Here is a 27500-nt window from a genome sequence, read left to right as displayed (position 1 = left end):
AAACTACTGGCACAGCCTCCAAAGAGGCAGGAGCACCGCAAACTACTGGCACAGCCTCCAAAGAGGCAGGAGCACCGGACACTACTGGCACAGCCTCCAAAGAGGCAGGAGCACCGGACACTACTGGCACAGCCTCCAAAGAGGCAGGAGCACCGGACACTACTGGCACAGCCTCCAAAGAGGCAGGAGCACCGGACACTACTGGCACAGCCTCCAAAGAGGCAGGAGCACCGGACACTACTGGCACAGCCTCCAAAGAGGCAGGAGCACCAGACACTACTGGCACAGCCTCCAAAGAGGCAGGAGCACCGGACACTACTGGCACAGCCTCCAAAGAGGCAGGAGCATCTGAGACCAGTGGCACAGAGGCGGAGTACAGGTCGTCACTGATCTCCCCAAGAGATGCACTCTGATAACATTTTAATTTTTTTTTCAGTTAGCAGTAGTACTGGAAAAGAATATTCCTGGTCTAACATACTGACCTAATACTTTCTCTTTTGCTCCTCTAAATGTGATATGTTCAGTTACCCTTAATGTCTGCATGTCCTTTTCCATAAGGTACACATCACAATTCTGTCAAGAAGATGGATGATTGTCTCCAAAATGTACAGATGAATGATTGCCTCCACAATGTACACATCTTGCTTCTTTACTAAATATACCATACTGTCTCACTACATTTAAAACATGTGTCTGGCATGAATGTAGCTCTGCCTACAAGACCCTACTAAATGTCCATTTCCTTGACAAGAATAACATCTAAGTCTTGGGATATAAAGTATTGCTTAAAACGTAACCCTGCTGCTCTGATTACATTAGTTCAAATTAAATGTACTAATTAAATTTGGAAGTAGAACTGAGGTTCCATTAATCTTCATTCTTCCAACTTTAATCACACTTAAGATATTCTAATTCTTCTAAAAGCTTCTCTTCTGAGTATTTCATCAGTCAGGGTGCAAAATTCATTACCCTGGAGGGATTCCAAAAAACACTTACTGAGCAGCAGGTTGCAATAATGCTTTTAATTTTTCACTTTGTTTTACTGAGGCCGATTTCTACAGTCAGTTTTCCTTACCCTTTTGAGGATATCTTAGGTTCTCGGCCACAACACTTCACTATGGCTCTGTACACACTAAAGCTATCACAATTAGCATCTTCCTGATTAAAGGTCAAATATACTTATTGTCATGTGACAAGGTGGCTGGGATAATGGAAATGGATGGCTCTAGTGACGCTTGCTGTAGGGTGTCACTGAATGTTTAATCCTTCGGCGTTGCTGGCTGACAGGATGCCTTCCCTGGCAGTTGCCTGGGGAGTTCTACTGTCGACTGTGGGCAACCCAGACTGCAGAGGGAGCTGCACTGTGTGTGGTGGCAGTGTGGGACAGGCTGAGGGGACACCCCCAGTTCAGTAGCAATGTAGGTTGGGCTGAGGAAGTCCCCAGCGCAGCAGCGGCATCCAGCAAGCAGAGCAAGACCACAGGTGTGGCAGCGGCGTCGACAGGTCGAGGAGGCCCACAGGTGTGGCAGCGGTGTTAGTGGGCCGAGGAGGACTATAGGCGGCGGCGTCAGTTAGGCGAGCAAGTCCAAAGGCAGCGGCGTCAGGTGGGCTGAGCAGGCCTACAGGTGCGGCAGCGACCTCAGGAGGTTGCCAGGGAACTCGCAGGTGTGGCAGCGGTGTCGGGGAAGGAGCCGAGGAGGCCCACAGGTGCGGCGAGTTGAGAAGGTATCTGGCATACCCCTGTTGAGGCAAAGGAGGCCACGATGACGATATAGATGTGTCTGGCCCACCGCCTGATTCTGTGTTGGCTGACCAGCACCCAGCACCCGTCCTCGTGAATGTCTCACACACCAAAACACGCAAGGACGCCAGGTTTGGTCCGCTAATGGTGTTGGGTATAATCAACAAGTCGATAAATGCCAAAACGAGCAGAGGAGCCGTTTTTAGTCCGTTAATGGGGTTGGGTTTGTCAAGAGTCAAGACTAGTTGCTGTGTGGGTCCGTTAATGACTCTGAGCACGAACCACTCAAGGGTAACCAGTTGTGAGGACAAGGGAGAGAGACAGGTAGCTGGGTACTGTTGATTTATTACAGACGAACTGGGTTGACATAGACAAGAGCGGATGAATAAGTAGTACAAACTCGCACTGAGAGCAGAAATGACTCTGAGCCAGTAGATTTGTGTTTTCTCACAGGTACATATACATAGAGAAATACAGACACAGTTTGCGTGCATAGTATATGATAATTATCTCGGCGGCAAGGCCAGAGAAATGCTTTACACAATAGTACAAGGAACAACATGGCTAAGATGGTTGAATACAATATATACTACAAGAGAAAGTGTTGTCTTTACAGTACCTTTCTTTTTTAAACTTTTGATATAAGAAACAGTAACAGGGCAACAGAGTTAAAAGAATGGTGGCATTGGGTAGTGAGAGGCTGAAGAATATTAGTGAATGGTTATTATACTGTTTGCTAGTTATAATGGTTGAAGAGAGATTAAAAAATAGAAATCTATGATGACTATACTGTCTCCTGGTTACAGTGGTTGCTTGGTAAGCTTTCAGTAGTTATGACAAAAAGATTGTAAACAAAGGTCAGATTTTTTTCATTTTGTTTATTATAGTTAATTTTAATGATTTGAAATGAGTATATACTGATTTTTTTTTATAAATTTCATAGGCATATTCTATGCTTTTAGCTTCTTAGTTTAACTCAATTTGTAGATGTCAGAATCTGAGACTAGGCTATGGAAGCAACTGCTAAGATAGCCCAGGCTACCATCATGTATTGATTCCAAATATATAGAAACATAGTCGCTGCCAGAATCAAAACCAGAACATGACTTGGGGTATTTGCTAAAATCCTAAAATATGCAGTAAACATTACACGAGTACTAATACTACAGTGGACCCCCTGTAGTATGACAAAAAGATTGTAAAAAAAGGTCAGATTTTTTTCATTTTGTTTATTATAGTTAATTTTAATGATTTGAAATGAGTATATACTGATTTTTTTATAAATTTCATAGGCATATTCTATGCTTTTAGCTTCTTAGTTTAACTCAATTTGTAGATGTCAGAATCTGAGACTAGGCTATGGAAGCAACTGCTAAGATAGCCCAGGCTACCATCATGTATTGATTCCAAATATATAGAAACATAGTCGCTGCCAGAATCAAAACCAGAACATGACTTGGGGTATTTGCTAAAATCCTAAAATATGCAGTAAACATTACAAGAGTACTAATACTACAGTGGACCCCCTGTATTCACGGTCTCGACATTCACGGACTCACATATATGTGGATTTCTCTATGGACCATATCTGCCCATTATTCGCAGAAAGTTAGTGTATTTGCGGCATTTTTCTATGAGAAATATCTAATAATTTACTGTATTTTCATATCAATTTCACGATTAACCCTTAGGAGCCAGGGTAATAAATCAATATGCAGTGGCCAATGCTGGCAAAACTTTGAAGTCGGCAAATTTACGAAAAAACACATCGGTGGAAGGAGGAGGATATGCAAATACACATGAAAGAAAAATTTTTTCAAAAATTTTCCCTACCTTCCACGAGTTGAAAATGACCATTTACAACCACTTATGGAGCCTTTTACAAGACAATCATAAATTTAACTAACTTATATTTATTCTAATAATTTTATTTTATTTTGTAAAATTATCAAAACAGATAATAAATAAAATCAGTAACAAATTCTTTGCATATTTGGTGAAAAATATTTACATAATATTGACGAAGATTCAGTAACTTTTTTTTTAGGTACATGCTTTTTTTCTAATATTTCTTTGCAAAATTACATTTACAGCTGATATACTATTATAAAAGACAAGAACTAAAACCAAAGGCAACCCCTTGGTATATCTATGAGCAAATTTACAAAAAGACGTGAGACAGAAACGCAGTACATTCTCAGTCTTCTCTCGGTCAAGTCAGAAGCAGAACCAAAGTCCTGAGACAACAGACTCGTGATATTAGCCAATGTAAAAGTTGCCATTAGTGAATTTATGGGCTATAGAAGATCTGGCACCTCTTTCCTACCAGATTCTTTTGAAATCAATGGCGCGTAATATTGTTTATCTACAGGATCAACCCATCCACCACCTCAAACCTGTTATTACTACTCCCAAGGAGCAGTCCATCCATGAAGGGTTAAATGCACTTTTTGTGATAAAACCATTGAAAGAAACCAGGTACAAGCATTTTTAGGTGGTTTTTCTTCTGTCTGAACTATAAAAAAAAAGGCAGTTTTAAGGTGTTTTTATAGGGGTTCTAAGTATACGTAGATTCTAGTGATTTGCACGGGTTGTATGTTTCTGGTACACATTCCCCAAGAATAAGGGGGGTCCACTGTATATTCAGTAATTCACATGTTGCATGTTATGCCCATGTGTAGCACAACGTTTTCTCTCAAGCATTTTCATTTCAGTGAAAGTTTGTGAATGAAAAAATAGTGAAGTATAAAAAAATTCCAAAATAAAGTTCTGAAATAAACTGTTTTAATAAGAAAGCTCTAATTTCTTTGAAGGAAAATCGATGTATAAATCTTTTACATATACTTATGAATACAATATTTAGGGTCTGTACATTGCTCATTTCATGTGGCACAGAACAGATGCTTCATTCTTGGAGGGAGATTTTAGGGAGTCGCAATATTTGTCAGCAGTATATTAGGTACTAAATTACACTGCTTATGTGTTCCATAGATTCAGGCAATGGGGGGCCTTATTTATTGAACTCATAAAACATGATTATGGATGACTTTGGGAAGTATGATCTGTGGGGCCTTGAGAATTGTGTTTTGTGTGGGAGTGCAAGTTGGGGGGTCTACTTCGGGGGTGGGCTTGTTCCTAAGTTTGTTTGTAATTCTGCAATGCTATTCATAGCAATGATTATGTATTTTCTTTCTAAGCTGGGATAAATAGGGAGGGTTAAAGTTAGGTATCTTTCCAAAATGCATCTGCCAAAACATGAAATGAGCCATTGGAAAGGATTCACTATCAACAGTGATAACAGTGACCCTGGCTAATGAATAAGCTGAGATGATAATATAAAAATTGATTGAGAAATTGTAATAAAAGTATATTCTTCAGTGTTCTCAAGACTAACAAGGACAAACAAGAAAGTGTATAGAACATACTGTTTTACACTTTCCATATTAAGTATACAGTACAGGCATGATATGATGGCCATTAGCAGAGAAAAATGCATCATGAGACTCCTCAACATTATGACTCTAGTGGAGGTGTTTCAACCAGCTTTCAATTAAAATAGTACACACATCAGTAAAACAACACAACACACAAGTAAGTCACAGATACTAGCACAAAAAAAACATTTTACAAACTGCCAAATTAACTAACCATGGTCCACAATATCACTATCCTCTTCATCAGAGTCTGGCCCTTGAATTTCAGCTCTCAACCACTTACGCCGACAATTCTTGGCAAATGGAAGCTGCCACATTTCTGTAAACACAACTCACAATTTATTATGTGCAATTACACCAACTATGATCAAGTTGATCATATATGCAAAAGGCAAAATTATATTAACGAGGAATTCAAACAAATTATTGTAATGAACTAATCTCTTATTTAAAAGATCTACAAAGAGAGAATGTAATGCATCAGCTCAGTATATTCACCAAAATAAATACGTACATAACCAGGGACTACCTGTACATACACATATGTCCAAAGGAAGAAAAGACAAAATTTGCAATGTTTTTATAGATGCAATGACAAGTGCTAAAGTAAGAAGCAAGTAGAGAGGGAAGTAAGAAAATAAGAGTAGCAACAGCATGGACACTGGAAAGTAATGTAAACAATTAATAACCAGAGCAAGATCACACTGGGAATGAAGCAGCAGCATTGATTTGGAGTCCAATAGCTGAGATTTAAAGACTGAAAAGGTATGGAAATTATCATAACATGATAAATTATAGACTATACTTAAACATAACCATGATAATATCACACGGGCTTTTTGATAGCGTAGTCGCTGTTTCATCCTCAAGGAGTACCCTCCTTTCCATGGTCTATCCAGAGCTCCATGGTATGCATATTAATGTCAAAGAATTCTCTTAACTGGTCTTATGGCCTGGTATTGTCGTAATGATAAACATTATAACACAGGATAAGAGTATAAATGGACTCAGGATAAGAAGGCACTTTCCATTATCCTCAGCGAATGCTAATACCCAGTTTACCTACTACGTCAAAACTGCAAGAAGTGGTTATACACATACGCACCGTCATATTGTTTACATAAGACAAAATTCCGACCAAGAAGCCATTGGTTTTTCTGGTCATTCAAGAAACCAGAGGTCAGGGAAGTCCATTCTTCACTTATTGATTCAGCTAAGTGCATAGTTTTAAATTTCAGTTAAAATTTTTTTAGTTTAGACTATAGCCATGATTTATTATGAGTGAAAAGCTGTAATTGCCTTATTTTCCAGGCGCTTCTTATGATTTTTTATAGTTAGGCTAGGACAAAGAGTTTCGTTCTTTGCTTATTAATTTAATTTCTGAGGTTCATGGAAGAATATAAGTTGAAAACTATGTCTACAATTTCAAGTTTGTTGAAAATTGTTAGTTTATAATGTGGAACAATGATTTTAGTGCGTGAAAAGCTGTAACTGTAATTTTTCGCCAGTACATGTAGGCACTAGCAATCTATGATCGTTAGCTCCGAGAGTTTCATTCTTCGCTTATTGATTTCATAACCGAAGTTCATGGAAACTTCCAACTTCAAAGCCGAGTATGTAATTTCAAGTTCCATCTAAAAATAATTGAGTTTAGATCATGAAACAATGATTATAATGTGCATGAAAAGCAGTAAACTGGCTTTTTGCCAGTTTACATCCATGCGTCTTACAATTTGAGATCGTTAGCAGTTTGCAGAAGCGAAAGTTGTTTTGAAGAATTTATTATTCTATTTGGAAGTTCTATCTAAAGACATGTTCCACAATTATTACTAATATAGATAATCTGTTCAGATAACAATGTCGGCGATAGACTACCAGGCAATAGCCAACAATCTACAATGATTCAGTGAAAAAGAATGAGTCAAGTCCTCGAATGCCTATCAACAGCTCCCTTCTGAAGGTAAAAGCCTCCTTTATTTATAGCTACACAGCAATTTAGGACCATCAAAAGTCTTCCAAATTGTTCCAGAACAATTGTTGGAATTGTGGTTAAAAGTCTTGTGAGAACCCTGTGGCAAGCATCCTATGACTTGCTAGAGTGGTGCATAGAAGTGCAAATGGAAACATTGGAGGGCTCCAACTAGCCACTTCCCAAAGTAACTTCATTATTACATTGTGATCTTTTCTGTAAGGACCTCTTGAGGAGTCTGTTGTGGTTAAAATCTTAATAACCAAGTCCACCTACAGAATTGTATAAGAGTACAACTCTCTTTTGGGAAAAAAAGAAATTTAGGAAACAAAAATCCAAAAATTCCCCTTACCCAACCCAAAAAGCCACGCTTAAAAAGGCAAGACTTCAATCACCCCAAAAGGATTTTTCCTGCAAGCCTTCAGTCACCCCAAAACGTTTTTTCCTCAAAGAACAGGTAGATCTTCAGATGGGATGAAGCTTCACAAAAGGATAACAAAAACAGCAAGAAATTTTTTTCACAAGGTCCAAAGACCCTTTTATAGTTAGTAGAAGAGCAACAAATGGAATGCCTATCAAGGACAGACATAGAGGAAGAGGTGGATAACAATGGGAATAGTATGGTTGGGGGTCAACTTCAATGACACCACAGGCAATACAAGTCTTCCCTATGGGGACACAGCACTTATTTTAAATGGGGTGGGGTGGGAACAGGTGGCAGGGAGGTGTTCAGCTACTCTAAGGAATTGTTGTATCAATTTCCTGGAGCTGATGGCTGTCTTTTTGTCTCTCAAAAAAATGATATTGTTAGAATACAATAAAGTTTTGTACATACTTACCCAGCAGATATATACTTAGCTTATGTCTCTGACGTCCGACAGAAATTCGAATTTCGCGGCACACGCTGCAGGTAGGTCAGGTGATCTACCCCCCTGCCGCTGGGTGGCAGGAATAGGAACCATTCCCGTTCTAGAACCAGATTTTCTCTTCCACCTGTCTCCTGAGGGGAGGCTGGGTGGGCCATTCATTGTATATATCTGCCGGGTAAGTATGTACAAAACTTTATTGTATTCTAACAATATCATTTTTGTACATGCAACTTCCCCGGCAGATATACATATACTTAGCTGATTGACACCCTTGGTGGTGGGTAAGAGACAACTATTTACTGAATAGACAGGTAAACAACATACGTTGTAGGTAATAAATAAATAAAACCTTGGTTCCTACTTGTTCAGGCAGAAGATTCCATGGCTAATGCCTAGGAATCTGCTTCGCCTCAAGAGCCTCAGCGAGGATGTGACCTATGGCTAAGAGTTCTTGTGGGTCTGTCGATGGGGTCTTATCCATTTACTCGACAGAGCCTCTTACATGACAATATGCCTATGCCTAGTGGCATAATTAAGGAGCACAACACCGATCCCGATCACCTGATCCTAACACGAGGGTTAGTGCTTAAGTTGAAAAGAGTTATCCCCAAACTCCTTTCAAACAACCCAAAGAAAAAACACGACGTTAAATAAAATTAAACTCACTCGTTAAGGATCAGTATCGGCTCCCTATCCCAGCAATGTATCCGCAGACACGTATCAACCAAGAGAGAAGGATCTCTCGTAGGTTATCTTGACATCCTTCGGATATGGGAAGTCAACACAGAGTTGCATCTCCCGTATGTGACAGCTAATATGTCCTTATGACATATTGTTAAGGAAAGAACAAGAATTCGGAAAAGCTCGCACTTCATGCGCTTTTAATTCCCAGCTGTTTGAAGGAATCATCAATGCACTTGTCAAGTGCTTAGGAGATCACATTGTCTCAAAGAAGGCCAGGGCATTCTTTGATATAGATCTCTTCTAGGTGAAGCCTGGAGCCTGGCTAGCGCTTCGTGCCTGGCAGGCGCCTAGCGCCTGTCTAGCGCCTCGCGCCTGGCTGGAGCCTTGCGCCTGAATGGCACCTAGAGCCTGGATGGCGCCTCGCGCCTGGCTGGCGCCTGATTGGCTCCTCCCTCCTGGCTAGCGGCTCGCGCCTGGCTGGAGCCTTGCGTCTGGCTGGCGCCTTGCGCCTGGCAGAAGATTTCATGATTACTGTCTATGAGTCTGCATGCCTCAAGAGTTTCAGCGAGGTAGGGACCTATGACTGACAAACCCTTCTGGATCATGTCAATGGGGGCTAGCCCGCTTACACGACAGAGCCTTCTCGGATCGTGCCAATGGGGGCTGACCCACTTACATGGCAGAGCCTTACCATGTATCATATCAATGGGGACTAGCACCCTCTTACATGACAGAGCTTTAGGTTTCTCTTTACTGGAAGGAGCCTTGCGCCTGGAAGGATCCTCAATCCTGACTGGAGCCTAGCCTTGAAGGAGCCTGGCACCTGGATGGCGCCTGGCTGGCTTCTAGAGCCTGGCTGGCGCCTCGCGCCTGGCTTGGCTCCTCCACACTTGCTGGAGCTTCGAGCTTGGAAGAGTCTCTAGGCTGTCTGGCGATGTCCACATCGGACACTCTTATATCTGTCCGATTTGTTCGCCTCTGGCGCATTTACGCCAGGTTGGAGGCCCGCTCCTTCTCAGTATCCGACCATGACAGAGTTCCTTGGAACTGTCCGCCTCTGGCGTTTTTCGCCTGTATTGGCATTTGGCACCTGGCTGGCGCTACATTGTCCGAGAGTCCTGAACAACCACATAGTCTATCAGGAGACTGGAGAAGGATGGAAGAAATTCTTCCCCTTTGAGCTTTTGGCCCCTGGCAAGGGGAGGTGATTGTAGTCAGCTACATCCAGTAGACGACAGGATATCTAACAATACGAGAGAGAAGAGTCTTCGTCCGAGGAGGATCCTTCCTGAATACTTCCTTTGCTAACGAGATCTCTTCTTACATGTTGATGAGGTTCCTCGTTGCAGAATCTTCCCTATCCTTGCCCGAAGGAAGGGAAGGAGTCTGGAAGTCGAAGGAGACTCCGAGCTGAAATTGGGCGGAACCCTGATTTCTAGCTCTTATTGTATCCTTCTGAATACCTTCTGGGAAGCATTTCGAGCCCTCATCGCACCCCGAAGACTCTGTAGGCAAACGTTTAAACCATCTCTTCTTCTGTAGATGAAAATGTAAGTACCCTGCCTGGGCAACGAAACTTCTATCTGAAAGCGTTGCGTCAGGAATAGAGGGTTTTAGTTCTTTTGCCAGACCTACTATGCTGGCAAGAACCCATTGCCGAGTCTCCATTGAATCTGATGTGAGATTCCAATGCACAAAAAATTCACTTGTCTTCTTGGTCGTTTAGGGCTAAGAGAAACAAAGAATTCCTTCATAAACTTTCTCAAAGAAGTTTGATGAGGAGCAGTTCCATTTTGTCGGAACACGGAATCTGTGGCCACCACAAAGGATCCCAATTTCGAAGAAGTACACATGATATCCTACTCTTGTCGTATTGCGGTATCGTATAAGATCCCGAAGATCTTAATCCTATGTTATCTCTAATTCCCCTTGTAGAGACAGAGTATAGCCTTTTACTGCGTTCTTTGATAGCAGATATATACTTAGGTGATTCTTCCCTCTGAAAGTGAAGAAAGAACCTCGCTATGTGGTTCACAGAGGTATCGGAAGAGGACAGTTTCCTCATTCCATCTAGCACGATCTGCAGCAATTCTATGTCTTGGCCATGACTATTGTCATTTACCTTGAAAAATCCTCTCATTCATGTCCACTTCTGGTCAGTCTGCACGCGGACAGATTCAGAGTGGAGAGGTTTTTCAGGTCTATTTATAATAAATTCTGATAGAATATCCAGATACTCTTGGAAAAGCCTTACGAAACATGCTGTGAGAAGAACGTAACTTCTGTGAATCCAACCTCTCTAACGCCCATTTATCTTAATATCTGTTAAGAATTTATAACTAGGGGAAAAAAGACTAAAGTTTATTCCCCTTCTTTAAATTAAAGATGTCATATATTGCTACCTCTCTTGGTTCGAGGAAAAGGAAGCAGTCTATAGGAAGCCTGTTCGTCTTCTACCTTGCGAAGAGATCTATGAAGAAGACTTTCCACAGGTTCTCAAAACTCTTTTCAATAAATGTTAGACATACATTAACAGTTATTATCTTCGATCGAGAAGGTTCTCACGGACATGCAAAATCTTGCATCGAACCTCTTAAGGATCGTTACGTTCCGTGTCTGTTCCCAAATAGGTTCTCTTTTGTTAATGCGAACAGGGGCGAAAAAAGAGATTCTCGATGCTCTTTGCGATATGAGAGAGTCGTGGAATTGGCCTAAGTGATTAAAATAAATCATTTCATCATTCCTTGTAAGCGACCCCTTTCCGATTAAATGGGTAACGAAATCAGGAACGAGTCTTGCCGTTACCGAGCCTCCGAGAGGCTACTGGTTTGTTTGTATGGTGTTTTTACATGACTTCCGAACCACGTCGAGAGTGAACTTCTATCACCAGAAATCCACATCTCTCACTCCTCAATGGAATGGCCGAGAATCGAACCCGCGACCACCGAGGTGAGAAGCAAACACCAAACCAACCACTACTGGACTCTTTGGTTAATAACTCACTAAAACGAGAAAATATCTTGGATAGTGCTTCTGGCGCATTGCGCCAGGCTGGCGCTTCCTTCTAGTTCTTTTAAGGTTATGTGCCAGAACATCTGTGCCTTTATGGTACCCGACATCCTTCACGTGTTAATTCCGTTCTTAGTAGGAAAAAACTTTTATATACGTAGTATAGTCCATTCAGGGAAACAACTTCTGCCACTAAGAGAATGTTTCCCATCCGACTCACCCATCTTCTCTTGAGCAATATCAGATTCTAAAAAGGTTGTGTGCGTTTCTCGAAAGGATAAGAGAATTATATTATATCGTGCTCTGCCGTATTAGAATCCTTTATAATACTGTCACATTGTGGTAAACAGCATTAATCTAGGAAACCTTTGTAAGGATACTAGGAATTCTGTAGTTAACCTCGGTATGTGCATAAGACTTGACCATACCGTAGTCTTAAAGTGAATTCTCTACTGCATTCATCTTCTCACTAAGCATGTACTCTAATAAGCCATGCTTTCGTAAGCATGAGAGCATTATACAATATAGAGTTCCGCTGCGTTAGAATCCTTTAATAATGTTACCTACGGTAAACAGCATTGAAATGTTGTAATATCTTCCTTATTGAAAGCTTCTTAGCAAAAGGCAGACAATATTTTATTTATGTTTGCTTAACTATCCCCTCAATCCGAGGCTAAAACCGCGATTGTAGGGGAGAGACACTGTTAGTTATTCCATCCCGCAGGAGAGAGACATGTAACCAACCACTCATGACCGACACCTACATGTTACTGCGTTGGTCTCTAAGGCGCGATAGCAGTCTCCGTTAGCCGTCTGGCCTTACTCTTCCAGAGTTGCCAGCTACTCCATTAAATAAAGGAATCTTATAAAATTATTATCGAACTTCAGGAAGTTCTTATTAATGCATATTTAAGTGAAACAAGACTTCGATAAATCTAGAAGCTAAGTAGGTGTTGTCTTAACAATCCCTTCAAGCGTAGTCCTTCCTAGGAAATTCCTGGAAGGATACTGGTAATTGAGTTGCTCAGCAAAGAAGTAACTACGGTATGTGCTTATGATTTGCTGTATCGTATTCTCATACAGCAGATACTCTACTACCTTCTTTCCCTGCCGAGGCAGATAGAGAAAGGAAAAATTTTTACTGTCTTCGTTCTTTTCGTTAATAGAACGATAGAAAGAGTATATATATCTCCTTAAGGAAGGAAGTTAATCCAGGAACTCTTTAAATCTTCGTGATTTCCTCATAAATCACGGAAGAGACAGAATTCCTGTTCATCTGTAGGGTTTACGGAAGGAAGTAGATATTTCCTATCCACCATCATACCCAAACGTCGATGAGATTCTTATAAGAAAAACTCCCAAAGCTCTTGCCTCTTCATAACGAGGGAAGAGCATGAATGAAGGAGAGAGTCCGCATTGAGAGGAACTGCCAAACATGAAGTTTTCATAATAAAACTAATATTGTAATACTTACCTGAACACCTGAATTAGCCCTGGTCACTGACCAGCCCGAACTATATCCCCACATATTTACCCACTAAGTGGGTAATTTTAACTGTCAGTGTTACCAACGCTGCAGGTAAAATCTAGTCAAATGAGTTACCTGTGTTACCGTTGGCAACGCTGCCGCAAATACCTGCCACCAGTGGCCTGTCTCCTCATTCCTCAATTGAATCATTCACTATTAAATTGAAGTGGGGAGGAGGGTGGGAATCATTCAGGTGTTCAGGTAAGTATTACAATATTAGTTTTATTATGAAAACTTCATATTGCAATACACTCCCTGAACACCTGAATTAGCCTGATTAACAACATTTAGTTGGAGGCAGGGTCAATCTCATTCAGCCCGACCTGTCCACGGAACATACGCAGGTAACTCATAAGCAACCTAACATGTATAAAAGCATGTATCCTCACCTAGTTATCTAAACTCGGAGGTGAGGATGTTTGCAAAGAAAGTACTTCAACATCAGTGTTGAGTCTAAGGTACTGTCTAAGTCAGAAGTACCTCCCATGTGATAAGCTATACTTCTTATTCATGGAGGTAAAAACAAATCTCCTCACCTGGTTGTCCAGCTCAGTAGGTGAGGATGTTTGCAAAGAAAGTACTTCAAAGTCAGTGTTGAGTCTAAGGTACTATCTGAGTCAGAAGTACCTCCCATGTGATAAGCTATACTTCTTATTCATGGAGGCAAAAAAAAAAAAAAAAAAAAAAAAAAAAAAAAAAAAAAAAAAAAACAAAAAAAAAAAAAAAAAAAAAAAAAAAAAAAAACATAATATCTCCTCACCTGGTTGTCCAGCTTAGTAAGTGAGGATGCTTGCATAGGAAGTACCATACCATCGGTGTCGAGTCCTAGGTACTGCCTGAGTCTGAAGAACCTCCCATGTGTTATTCTATACCTCTCATGTATGGAGGGGAAATGGTGAACCTCCCATGTGGCTATGTAGCCTCTCATGTATGGAGGAGAAGTTGAGTGTACAGGACCTTCAGTTCTCTACTGCTCACTGATGTAGATGACTTGTGCTGAAGTAGTACTAGTAGTTATTCCAACATGACCATCGGGATCTGCCTAACCTCAAGGGCCTAAGGGACAAAACACTGTCTAAGCTTGACCAACAGAAACACTAGAGTTCATTAGACTATCACTGCCTCCCTAAACTTCTAACACCATAAAGTTCATTTAGACTATCACTGCCTCCTTAAACTTCTAACACCCTGAAGTTCATTTAGACTATCACTGCTTACCTAAACTTCTAACACCCTAACTCTACCAAGCCAACTATAAAACTGAGTTACCGCAACGACAGGACCCCGAGAGTAACCTCTCTGAAGAAACTGAAATTCCTTAAGGTACGGTGTTGTGAAAAACCGCAACAACTCTCAAAAAAACCACCTACACAATCGCCGACAGCGAAACATTCCTCTGGAAGCCAAAGGGTAGCCCTCCGCATACTTGCGCGCTTGAATTGACTAAGAAACGATTCTTATGAGTGTCCGGATAGCGCTGAGGCAATGATTTAACAATAGTCCCTCCTCTCCTTGCCAAGAACATAGCATAACCCTCAGAAATGTTAGTCTGGTATGCAAACCCCCTCGAAACCAAAGTGAAGAGGTTATCAAACAGTCCAGGCTCAGAGAAACACCCATCAACTCTCACCACATCCAACAGAGTGGCTGTGAAAGGTGTCCTCCAAATACGAGCCTCAAGATCCGTAACCCTTACCATACGAATCAATGAAGGAACCCAATAGAGAAAAACCTCAACTGACTCGTAACCGGAAGTCGGACTCCAGCAGAGGAGTTACCCGCTACCTCATACAGAAAAATTATGCTAGCTTAAGTCATTCCCTAAAAACTGCCCGACTCACCGAAACCAGACTACCCTACTTGATGTTTGAGAGACAGCTGGTTTGGTTGAATACAAAATATCAAACATTACTTGAATTAACTAAGATCCCTCCGGAGCCTGGAATGCGGAAAGATAGAATGGACAAAGTCCACAATCCGTTATACTCGCTTCCTTTGCCGGAGAAACAAAAAAAAACCACAACTAGCAAACGAGTCTCTCTTGAAAGGTATCTATCCTCTGTCAGACCTGTCCGGCCACACCGGAACAGGAAAAAAGGAGAAAAGCCGAACCCCGACAAGAGCAGCACCCAAGAACCCGGAACCTACTACGCCTGGCTGCTCGATACCAAATGACATAAGATCCCATCATATCTGAGCCTACCGATCCGATTGCGCAACGATATACCAACAAGAAGATGATAAACTCCTGTGCAAGTCATACTCGACTGCGCAACCCGCACTCCCCCCAGACATCATGATGTAACCCCTGCTGTCCGACCGCTGTCCACATACTCACCAGAGCGAACTGTCTGTCACCAGTTCCGCAAAACCTGTAAGAGTTAGTCACTCGACTGCGGATACCCTCACTACCCAGTGACGATAACGTTACGCCTGAGCCGAATATACCTTGGCGATGAACGACCACACATGCGAGTCACTCCCATACTGTTGTGCCAAACATGTACCAACCAAGACGATGACCTAACCTTGAACCAGTCTCAATTTACTGCGAAACTTCGCACTCACCATTGACAATGACACGAGACCAGGACGACTACCATAGGCGAGCAACACCCCTAAAGAGCGAAGAAGTCGCAAAACGCGATCCGGGCCCTTTACCAATACGTACTAAACCTAGACTGGAGTCCGGAGCAAGTGAGGGAAAGAAGTACTCCCAGAGACGAAATCAAGGTCGAACCCACCTTGAAAAACCCCATAAGTACGGAACAGAAAAGCAGCAGGAAAAAGTTGAGAAAAATAAGGAGAGAGAAAAGTCACTACGAGTAACCGACAGGAACACCTAGCGCCGACATTGTGCAGGTGGAGAAGAAACTGTGCGGTACAGTGCTTTAATAACGGGTTACGAACTGCGGAACCAATGGGAGCCGCAGAAGGAATTACCAGCTACCCTAAGAAAGGGGGCCGAGGGCACAAAAGGTGCTAATTACGATGCAGACTTACTGAGAACGGCCGTAGCCCCCCCAGCAATTACCGCGGAAAGCACGTTACGTCTCACACTCCTAAGGTATATAAATGGGAACGAAGAAGGAAGATTACTAACTACCCTATGAAAGGAGTGGGTGGTGACAACCGGTATCGATACAGTCAACTATGGCGCAGGTGAATCTCCAACTGCCGTAGCCTCCTCAAGAACTACGGAGGACACATTACGTCTCAAAACAAGTAAGATGAAAATACGGAGTTGCGGAACCGCCTTGAAGCATCAACATCAGCAGCCTGAGAACTACAGGACCCGTCGAAGGTGCTACGAAGGCAGCCCCTCCAAATTATTTCCTTTAACCCAGAGAGAGAGAGAAAGAAGAGAGAAAGGAGAGAGAGAGAGAGAGAGCGAGAGAGAGAGAGAGAGAGAAGAGAGAGATGAGGAGAGAGAGAGAGAGAGAGAGAGAGAGAGAGAGAGATTGAAATCCTCTCCAAATTTCAGGATGAAACAATGAAACTAGCTCTACTGTGATATTGGTAAATAAAAACAGGATGAGCAAGAAGATTCCGAAGCGACATCCGAAGAATGAGCAGCTGAAGAAGGTTGTGTAAAGACATTATAAGTTTTAACAGAAAAACTGGGCAAGAGAAAACTAGACCGACTCTGTTCCCCATGATAATCTGAGAAACATTAGAAAATCAGGAAATTATTCAAGACGTGGTCGTGAATACAGTCCGTATTGAAGCTACCGTAATTGACTTGCGTTAATTCGATTTCACGATGGGGTTAGTATTTAAAATCGGAACTACACTGCAAATAAGTCTTCCTATATCTCTCGCGCAGCTGGCGTAGGCAGCATCGTGCATCAGACAGAGATTGTAGGGTTTAAAATAGAAATTAGGCCAAAGGCCAAATATTGGGTTTTTCTTCCTGTTACACCTTTTCAAACATTTTTCTGTCAATTTCCCTTCAGCGCTGAATGACCTCATAGTTGCACAATGAATCAATTGTTAGGAGAGGGTGGAAAAACAGCATGAGTAGAGAAAAAAAAATGAAATCAGGAAAGTAAGAGAGAGAGAGAGAGAGAGAGAGAGAGAGAGAGAGAGAGAGAGAGAGAGAGAGAGAGAGAGAGAGAGAGAATTACAACCGTCTAACATCACGTCCATAAATTTGCACCCTCTTTAAGTTAAAAGGTATTATCTTAATGATAATATACTCGTTAACTGTGTACAGCTATGAACAACCGAACAAGAACTTGTTGCTAATACGATCGAATCCTATAGCAACATAACTTTATTGTATTGATCGGCGTGCGAAAGTAATCGAATCCGATAACAACGTCTGTTTATTGTATTCATCCGCGTGCGACGGTAATTACTGTATTCATGTTATAAATGTAGCTGAAGCTGATAAGGCAAAATTACGTGCATCAGCAACCTGGATAGAGGTCCCAAGCTTTTGTATGAATTCAAACGCAGCCGTGGTAAAAGAAAAGTAATAGCATGAAAGAGCTCGTTTACTGTTGTTTCACACCGATAAAGATTAATCAAGTGTAAGGTTCGTAATAGTACCTAGAAAACGAGTGAAAAACGAACGGAATCGCTAAATTTACGCATCTAAGCTGAGGGAAAAACTAGCTTCCAATAAGACGTATTAGTCAAATTTTGGCCTTAAATTACATCGTAAGACGAACAGCATGACTTCGTTTCATAAGTTAAGTATCCAGATACTCATTATGGTAACTAGGAACAAAAACATTATCCGAGACCAAGTGATATGGTTGAATCTGGAGCCAAGGAAATAGACTAGCCGGCATCATTGTCTGTCTAAGCCACGCCTCCTTACAACAGTGCTGTTTTGACAAGCTTGTGTAATTGTAATTTAATTGAAAAGTAATAAATTAAATATTTCAATTTAATTGAAAATTAATAAATTACATATTTTAAGGTAATTAAATTAACTTTATTAGGCCAAATATTAATTTCAGTTGTCACTAATTTGATAATACAACTGGTAATTCTTTTGTAACTGTAATTGACACAAGCACAATATAATTACTGACGGCCATTAGTCTGTTAAACGTATGAAGACGTCATACAACGAATTCCTTATAGTATCTGACATATAATTATATACCACAAGATACCAGTATTGACTATATTAAATGTCCAACATAGTTGAAAACACGTTTCCTTCAAGAAAACACGTCTCCTTCAAGACGACAAACCTGGCCTAAGTAAGGAAGAGTTGTTACGTTAGTTACTCTAGCCAATCAGGACAAGAATGAGGTGGATACGGCGACGCAAACCCGTATTCGCCATCAGCTGATTCCAGAGCGTGAATGACTGCCGAGTTAGTATTTATACTACGCTAATATGATGATACATACAATACAATTAATGCTTTAGTCGGACAGAATCTGATCTTCATTCTGTTCGATTACATTCATATTGAATTATACTAAGATCGGATTCTCGTTCGTTTCAATTACACCTGTACTGAATTATCCGTAGTCAGAATGCCTGAGCCTAAAGCGTTAGCCACTATAAAAATCACTCTACCGTTATGTAGTACAGCGAATACTTTTGGTTAGGCTAGGCTACTGTACATGCATACGATATATCATCGTGAACACTAGGCTAGCCGTAGTTAATTTTATTCGATTTCTTACATAACGAATTATCGTACGTCGATATGCGTTGAAAAGAGAATTAGTTGATATTAAAAATTACGCTATCGTATAAGTAGAGGAAAGTAACCTTAAAGACAAAGGATAAGTATTCAACCCTTCAGAACCCGACAGACCCGAAACCAGATCTGAACGGCCAACCATGGCCTAAAAGATTCTGACGCAAGGAACTCGAAGCAAGAAACACCCAAGAGGCTCTAAGGACACTGTCCCTCTATAAACTACTACTTATAATAGAAAAAACCGACCGGAAGAAGCCTGCACTTCTCTTCCTAAACACTATTTAGCCTATTATCGCTACTCGTCTGTATCTGACCTAAATTTTCATCATCCTGAGAACTTACAAATAGAGGGGAGGGGAAATCTGCTGCCAACACTGCCTGCTCCGCGCCGGGGGGGCCGGCAGAACCTACCCACTCGGAGGCTTGCGGTTCTCCATTACCCCCAGCACCCGTTAGGGCTGGTTCTGGAACAGGCAGGGGGGCTGAAAAAGAACGATTAGAATTCACTATACTACTAGTACTACTATCTCTATTTTGGTTAAATTATTCGTCAGGCTAGAAATATGCTTAACATACTAGATGATAACCTGTCCACTAATTTCTGGAATTAATAACTAATGTTTCGTTGTCTCCTGACCAAGACAAACATCTCTGACTAGTATTGCAGTAAACCTTCCTACACGAAATAGCGAAAAGAACGTCGATCATGTGTGCGGGTACTCATCCTATGCTTGAAGGGCGTGCAGAGCCGATGAGCACCAACATATCCAGCAGTAGAAGGCTCGATCGTCGAACTGTAGATGAAGTAGAAGCAGAGGCGTTTGCAGTCGGCGACAACGTTATTTTAGAGCCGATGAGCACCAACATATCCAACAGTAGAAGGCTCCATCGTCGAGGCGTTTGTAGAAGGCGATGACGTTTATTTCCTAACTTATCCTTAGCGAGTACAAAGTAGCTATCCAAAGTGAAACGGGAAAATTCGTAGTTTGTAACCAAGATGCGAAAACTCTTTGAGTGGGGTCGGGCTAAATGACCAAAAGTTCGCCTGATGTGGGACTGATCCGCACAGCAAGGCGAACAAAAAACAATTGAGGAATGAGGAGACAGGCCACTGGTGGCAGGTATTTGCGGCAGCGTTGCCAACGGTAACACATGTAACTCATTTGACTAGATTTTACCTGCAGCGTTTGTTAACACTTGACAGTTAAAATTACCCACTTAGTGGGTAATATGTGGGGATATAGTTCGGGCTGGTCAGTGACCAGAGCTAATTCAGGTGTTCAGGGAGTGTATGTCAATACAGGAGTCTTCTGAATAATGAAAAAATGGCTTCTCTTAGTATCAGAATCCTTCTGACAAAAGCGATGGCCGCCTGTGCGACATCTTGCACCTTTGCCAGGGGGAAAGTTGCTCAAGTTAAAACTCAAAGAGGAGCCTCGCGACTGACCTCTCTCTTATAAGAAGATTTGGAATATTCTGGCGCCTGGCTCCTTGCGCCTAGCGCCTGGATAGTTCCGCACGCCTGGAATGTTCCGCACCGCCTAGAAAAGGAGACTCGCTCTGGAACGTTCCACTTGCGTGGAAGGTCCCGTGCGCCCTGATAGTTCCGAGCGCCTACTAGACCCATTTTAGAAAGAGCCTCTTGCCCGGAAATGTTCAATGGAAGGATCGTTCTGATTGCCACTGTACTATAAGGCTCCTTGCTCTAGCCGTCTGTTTTTCTGGCGCAATTTGCGCCAGGCTGGCGCTTTGTCTCTTTGAAGGCGCCTTGCGCCAAGAAAAATTTTCTAGAACGCGGCTCGCGCTCAGTTGCCAGAACGCGGCTCGCGTTTGGTTGTAGGAATGTGGCTCGCGCTAGTCTGTTTTCTGAAACGCGGCTCGCTGCTGGCTGTTGGAACGTGGCTCACGCTAGCTTGCTGGAACGCGGCTTCCTGGCTGGCTATTGCTCAGTGTTCTCTTAGTGTTTCTTTTCAGAGAAACGCGCTAGATCATCCAAAACTCACATATACATTCTTCGTCTTTTCGGATGCAAGATGAAGAGAGACACTTTTTTAAGGATGCCTTTTCAATGGCTATCCTTGGCAGTCTGGGACGCTCTACAGAACCTGCCGAGGGGACGCCTGACCGGTGGGGATTCTCTGAACCTCCTTACGGCTTTCGACATTCCTTCTCCCCTGGGCTTGGGAGCTTGAAAGAGGTCTAGGCCTGAGAGCGAGACAGAGCCGACCAGACGCACCCTCCACTGCAATGGGGAACACTAGTAATCACTTCTTACCTTTTAATAGCTCGCATTTTGAGCCACAATCCTTGTCTTCAAATTGCAATTATGAATTTGAAGTTTCTGCGAAGTAAGAAGGTGATGAGGATGCAACACTACTAGTACTGTTAATACTCTAATTGCTCGTTAGTACGAGTATCCAAAAAACTTTTAAAAGAAACGTATCTAGTTACATGCTTTACAGACTCCCTAAAGTAGGAAGTCAGTATATTTCCTCAATCAATTCTAACACTTATTACACGTATTAATGAATAAATATTAATATTTCCCTTTCTTGCAAACTATGTGAGTGTCTACCGAAAATTTCGGTAGTTACACGTCATATATTCTTCGAAATTTTCGAAGCCAAATTCATTAAAAAGTTTAACAAACGCGTATGCCGAACCAAAGACCCAGTACTCCCTGCAAAAGACAGCCAGCAGAATCGATGATGGCGATGAAAAACGAAAATCAAGTCAGGAGGTAGCAACAACATATGTTGACACTACCGCGACAGAGAAAATCTGGTTCTAGAACGGTAATCGTTCCTATTCCTGCCACCCAGCAGCAGGGGGGTAGATCACCTGACCTACCTGCAGCGTGTGCCGCGAAATTCGAATTTCTGTCGGACGTCAGAGACATAAGCTAAGTATATATCTGCCGGGGAAGTTGCATGTACAAAACTCAAAAACTCCAGAAGAGACACACATTAATTGGTTCTAGACAATATGACTGCAATATCCTACATTACGAGGTCAGGGTGATACTCATCTCCTCTAAATATGGTAATGCTAGCCATCCTTTGATGGGGCAAGAAAGGAGTGGTACTTGTCTGCAATTCACCTTACGGGGTGTCTCAATGTAACTGTAGACACCAAATCAAGGAAAATGACAGCCTCAGCAGAGTGGAATTGGACGATCACTCTTTCAGAAAATACCCAACATGCTTCCACAAATGGAAGTGGGCCTGTTCGCCACATATGAGAATCACAAACTGCCAGGGAACCAAGAGCAAGAGATGCCTTCCTACAATACTGGAACGAATGGAGGGCGACATACCCTTTCCTCCATACTTACAGATTTTGAAGGTGTTGAGCAAACTCCTAACCTACTAAGGAACAGCTTGCTTAATAGCCCTAAACTGGCCAAATAGGCATTGTTTCTTATTCCTTTAATAATATGCACGGAGATAAATTCCAAAACTGTCGCCTATTTTATCCAAGTTAAAAGGAGAGAAGAGTTTTAAGGATCCTCCTTTCTAAGCCAAGACCTTCACAAGTGGATTTTCTTGAATCTTATTTATACCATGAAAATTACTTGCCCTACATTGCTAGATACTTAATGCAAAAATTAGAGACTTCATATATCTGGCAATACATACCAGTATGTACAGAAGATATACTTACATTATATGCATACCGAGAGCCAAGTCAAAATTCTAGGGAAACAAATTTTTAAATTTCTCATCCCTTTTGAAGACAAACGCCTTGCAGTTACAGCAATCTTGGAATACATAGCAGCATTAATATTCATTGGTTTAAGACATGATTTGACTCCTAGTATAGGAGCTGTCACTTCTTCCCTTCTGCGGTCCTTTGCACTACAAAGATCCGCTCTAGAAGGGTTACAGTTACTAGGTCCCTGAACAAGGTGCTTATACTTCAATCAGCCCTGAAATTCAGGGACCTGATACAAACCATGGGTCTACTTCTTAGAGGGGGACAACCAAAACTCACAAGCTACAGTATGCAATATTCTTGATTGCATTAGCATCAGGAGCCCGTATTAGCAAACTGGGCTCTCATAGACGGGGACAATAAATCATCCAAAGAGATGACAATCAATTTTTATTGTCCTCTGGCCTGTCATTCAGGGCCAAGAATGGGACACCTTTCAGAAGGAAATCTCCTATTCTAAGTAAACTAGAATTAGCAGACATAAAATTATGCCCAGTTCGTGCACTTAAGGTTAACCTAGAGGTCAAGGCAGACATCCCAAAAGGTCTGTTTTTTCCTACACTCTAGCAACACTTGCCAAAAGCTTTGAACAAATTCGACTACACAGTGTATCGGTAGGTGGCATAGATATTCTTGACCCATAGGCGCTACAGCAGCAAACCACAGGTCTTCCCAACAGGCGAGTATGCTAATTATTGCTGGGGAAGGTTTGACAATACTGCATGCTTAGGTAAGACACCACAGAACTTCACCCTAAAAAACACTGAGTTCACACTTAGTTTCTTGTTCTTTGCTACCAAACCTAAAGGTATTTGGAATAAAGAATGGTACTTTCAAACTAGTGGCTTGACCCTGGTCCAAAAATGTTTTTGGGTTATGATTAGAATCCAAGAGCTTTTTGTCACCTGTCAATTTCTTTGAAAAGCTCCTGAGGACGAGATAGCGACTACACTATCAAAAAACAGGTTTTGATGTAGGAAAAACCTATTTTTGGTAGTCGACGTTGAGTCCTCAAAACTCTCCCACTTCTCTGACGAAAAGACATGAAAGGGATGGCGTCTTGGTCAGATACTGGTCGTATGTAAACAATATGACGGTGCGTACGTGCATAACCACCACCCCTTCTTCTTGCAGTTTTAACGTAGCAGGTGACCTGGGTATTAGCATTCGCTGAGGATAAGAGGAAGTGCCCTCTTATCCTGAGTTCATTTATACTCTATCATGTGTTATAATATTTATTATTACGACTGAGAACAGGGCAATAGCCAACTGGTTGACATGACAACAGTCAACTAGTCGACAAAAAAACTAAGCGACAGCCTAGGCCCACATTTTCCAATTGTAAATTGTATATTATATAGTAATAATCATAGTATTAGATGTGAGACACATTGGCATTGATTAAAAATTAAGTCTCTATTATGAAACAACTGGTCGAGACTTCCCTATGTCAACAGTAAATAATACGAATAGTAATAATAATATTACACACAATAGGCATGGTCACCGATTGAAAATTAATAAAAAAAACTTTTATTGGGCCTATTATATATTAAGGAACAACATTGTACCCTACACTCTTCAGGTAGAGTAGAATTTGACAACAATCCTTGAAATCTTGAAAACATGCAACCACATTCTTTATTCTTTTATTATTCTTTCATTACGGTGTCAGCCAGTTGTTCGTCCACTTCTTTGGCTGTTGACTGTCTTAATAAAGGCTTAATTCTTAAACACGGTCCATGTAATATTATTATTATTATATTATAATCACTATTTACATAGTGAAAAGTCTTGCCCAGTCCTGTCAACCAGTTGACTGTCGCTTAGTTGTCCGGTTATTCTGTCAACCAGTTGGCTGTGACCCAGTTGTCGTATTGACCAGTTGGGTGTGACCCAGTTGTCATATTGACCAGTTGGCTGTGGCCCAGTTGTTATATTGATTAGCTGACTGTCGCCCAGTTACCCCTGAACCCCAGCCATATGACCAGTTAAGAGAATTCTTTGACATTAGTCTGTTCACCATGGAGCTCAGGATAGCCCACAGAAAGGGTAATCTCTGAGAACTCGACAGCGACTACCAAAATCAGGTTTTTCCTACATCGAAACTTGTTTATTATGTATTTTACTTGGTACACTAGAAATTAGCAATTTGATAAAAGTAATTCATGAGGGATGGTATTCAAAATGCCTCTTGTTAAACAAGAGAAAAATTCTTAAGTTGGAAAATAGCACTACTACATTCCTTGTATTGATGATAGTCACAATTGTGTACTGTTGAACATACATCTTCCCTACACTACCTACATCTTCATTTCCTTTCATGCCTGCATCAATAAGGACTAAGGAAACTTCTATATTTGTTCAAATTTCATGTAATCTATGTAATGAATATTTGATCTACTGGACAAGGGAATTCCTCGGTCAGAAAATCTTCAAGTTTTCCTTAATGGTGAGAGATTTAAACTTATTTGCGAGTAATGCTTTTCAATGTATGGTGCTTATGATGTTCTCGCATGTAGGCGAAAAATTTCTGAAAGCAATATAAAGGGGAATTTTATTTATTTTAATATTTCTAGGGCATGTAAATTTTTGCATTGTATCTTAGGAATTTCTATATCATTTGTTTTTCAAGCAGTTCATCCTCTCAAATAAAGGAAAGTTTTCCAATCACATCATAAAGTTCATATGGTTAGTTGATGTGGCATTATGTCACTATATTTCTTTCATGTTTTCACAAGCAATATTCTAATTTCTCAGGGTTTTTCAAGGTAACTATGCATTCTTTTCTCTAAAAGTGAGGGAGGAATTCTTTCTATTCTAAGGTAAAGAAATCTCCAGCTGTTGAATGCTCCAAATATGCAATCCTGTCATAACTAGAGTTGGGTCTTTATTGAAATTTTTTCTTTACCTATTTTGTTCATATTGCTTTTTGGGGGTGGCTATATTCATCAGTTTGTCACATTTGGGAATTAATGTATTGCAATAGCTTCCCACCCTTTAAGACAACCTATCCGTGGATAACTTCCTATAAATATATCACATCTTAGTGACTTTAGTTGCCATCTGTTGAGATCACATCCAACACCGAAGGCAAGGTTTTACAAAAATTATGTCTTGCTCAACCAAGTCAGGTACACCTGTCAGGTGGAGATTTGAGCTGTTCAATCCAAACCACCCTTAAATCCAGTATGTATACATAACCTGGTTAACTTCCTTGCAGTGCCTGTTAATGCTATATGTATTAGTTTAAGAGCAAGATCCATAGGCAATGTCGTTCACTTGAGCCACACTGATGAGCTTGCAAGTATATAAAATTAAGATTTTCTTTATCTAATCCAATGTAAATCTTTCTTGCCCTAGTGGTCAATGATTTAAATAAACTTGAATCTACAGTGTGATGAAGCTTGAATTTTTTCATATGTGACCAAGAAGTTCTGGAGATTTAAAAATTACTCCAATCTATTTTCATTTTCTTAGGTGTAAACCCTATCCAAACTAATTTAAATCCATCTGCTAAAAGATTCTTTGACTTAAATGGGGGTGAAATTGATCTAGTGAATCAAGAAAAGTAAAAATGTAAAAAGGTTCTGTTTGACAGCAAAATGAAAAAATGGATTCTTATTAGAAACTCACCTACATTCAACTTAAGAGGTTTAACAAAAGTCAAATCCTCATCTCAATGCTCTGATCTCTTCATCATGAAACTGTTGAATATTTATATGTAAATACCATTTCATGATCATTCATTAAATACCAATGGCATAAAGAAGCCCTTTTACTAATATATGTTAATTCACAAATAAAAACTTACGTTTTGGCTCTTTCCAGAGATGAATGATGACTGCTGTTCCTTTCACTTCAATCCAAGACTGATCAGGATCTATGTCTCCTTCTAATTCCTCATCAACAACATAAAATTTGTCACCCAAGAGCGTTCTAAAAGGAAATTTTTTTATTTAAAATATAGAATATGCCCATTAAAAACAAAAACAAAAACAAAAAATAGTATCAAAATGAATTCATGTTAGTCTATCCCTTAAAATTCTTTCATGTTTTTATGACAATATAGTAAGCCTCCTTGTGACCAGTGTTTAAACAACTAAAACTCTAGCAACTGCCATTAAATAAAGAATGAGAGAGAGTAAGAGAGAGAATGCTGACAAGCAGATCTATTGTAAGCCTTAAGTGGCAAACATCCAATTTTAACAGCATATCTGTGAGTGTGTAGATTAAACTTCTCCGCTACTCTAGTCTCCTCCTTTTCTCACTCTTCGCCCTTGCCTCTGATGGATAACTCCAACAGTGACAATCAATGAATGCTTAGATTTGCAAACAAAAACAACTCTAGGTTGAATATAGGCCATCATTTGAAAAGAAATTAGAAAAAGGATGCAGTTAATGGCTTTATATCTATTGGTGAGCTGTGCACATTAAATTGTTCTAAATGCATTGTAGTACCATGGCTTTGGCTAATACAGCATATTGATAAGAAACTAATGTATGCAGTATAAATTGCCTGGCTGTGTAGCATCAGAACTTCTCTTCCCCAACATTCACTGTCGCAGTCTGTGTGAGTATACATACATTTATTCTGCGCAAGTGTTAACAAATGTATCTCGCTGGCGTACAGTACACTCTTGTTGTCCATTTGCTTGCCATTCTCTTTCTCTCTCTAGATTATTCTTTCTAGAGAGAGAGAGAGAGAGAGAGAGAGAGAGAGAGAGAGAGAGAGAGAGAGAGAGAGAGAGAGAGAGAGTTATCCTTCATGAAAACAGGTTCTGACGAAGGAAAATTATATTTGATGTGGTTGCTGAGTCTTCAGAAGAAGTTACATCTCATGGTCCTCCCAATGGTTTGCTTACATACCAACAAATT

General features: G+C 40.9%; 1 pseudogene; it reads right to left on the bottom strand.

Annotated features, from left to right (window-relative positions):
• The window catches only part of LOC135213885 (uncharacterized), a 244949-nt pseudogene that overhangs the window by 2074 nt on the left and 215375 nt on the right, over positions 1 to 27500 (bottom strand).

The sequence above is a fragment of the Macrobrachium nipponense genome, chromosome 43, assembly GCF_015104395.2.
Source record: "Macrobrachium nipponense isolate FS-2020 chromosome 43, ASM1510439v2, whole genome shotgun sequence".
NCBI classification, from domain to species: Eukaryota; Metazoa; Arthropoda; class Malacostraca; order Decapoda; family Palaemonidae; genus Macrobrachium; species Macrobrachium nipponense.
This window is presented reverse-complemented; position numbering and strand designations above follow the sequence as displayed.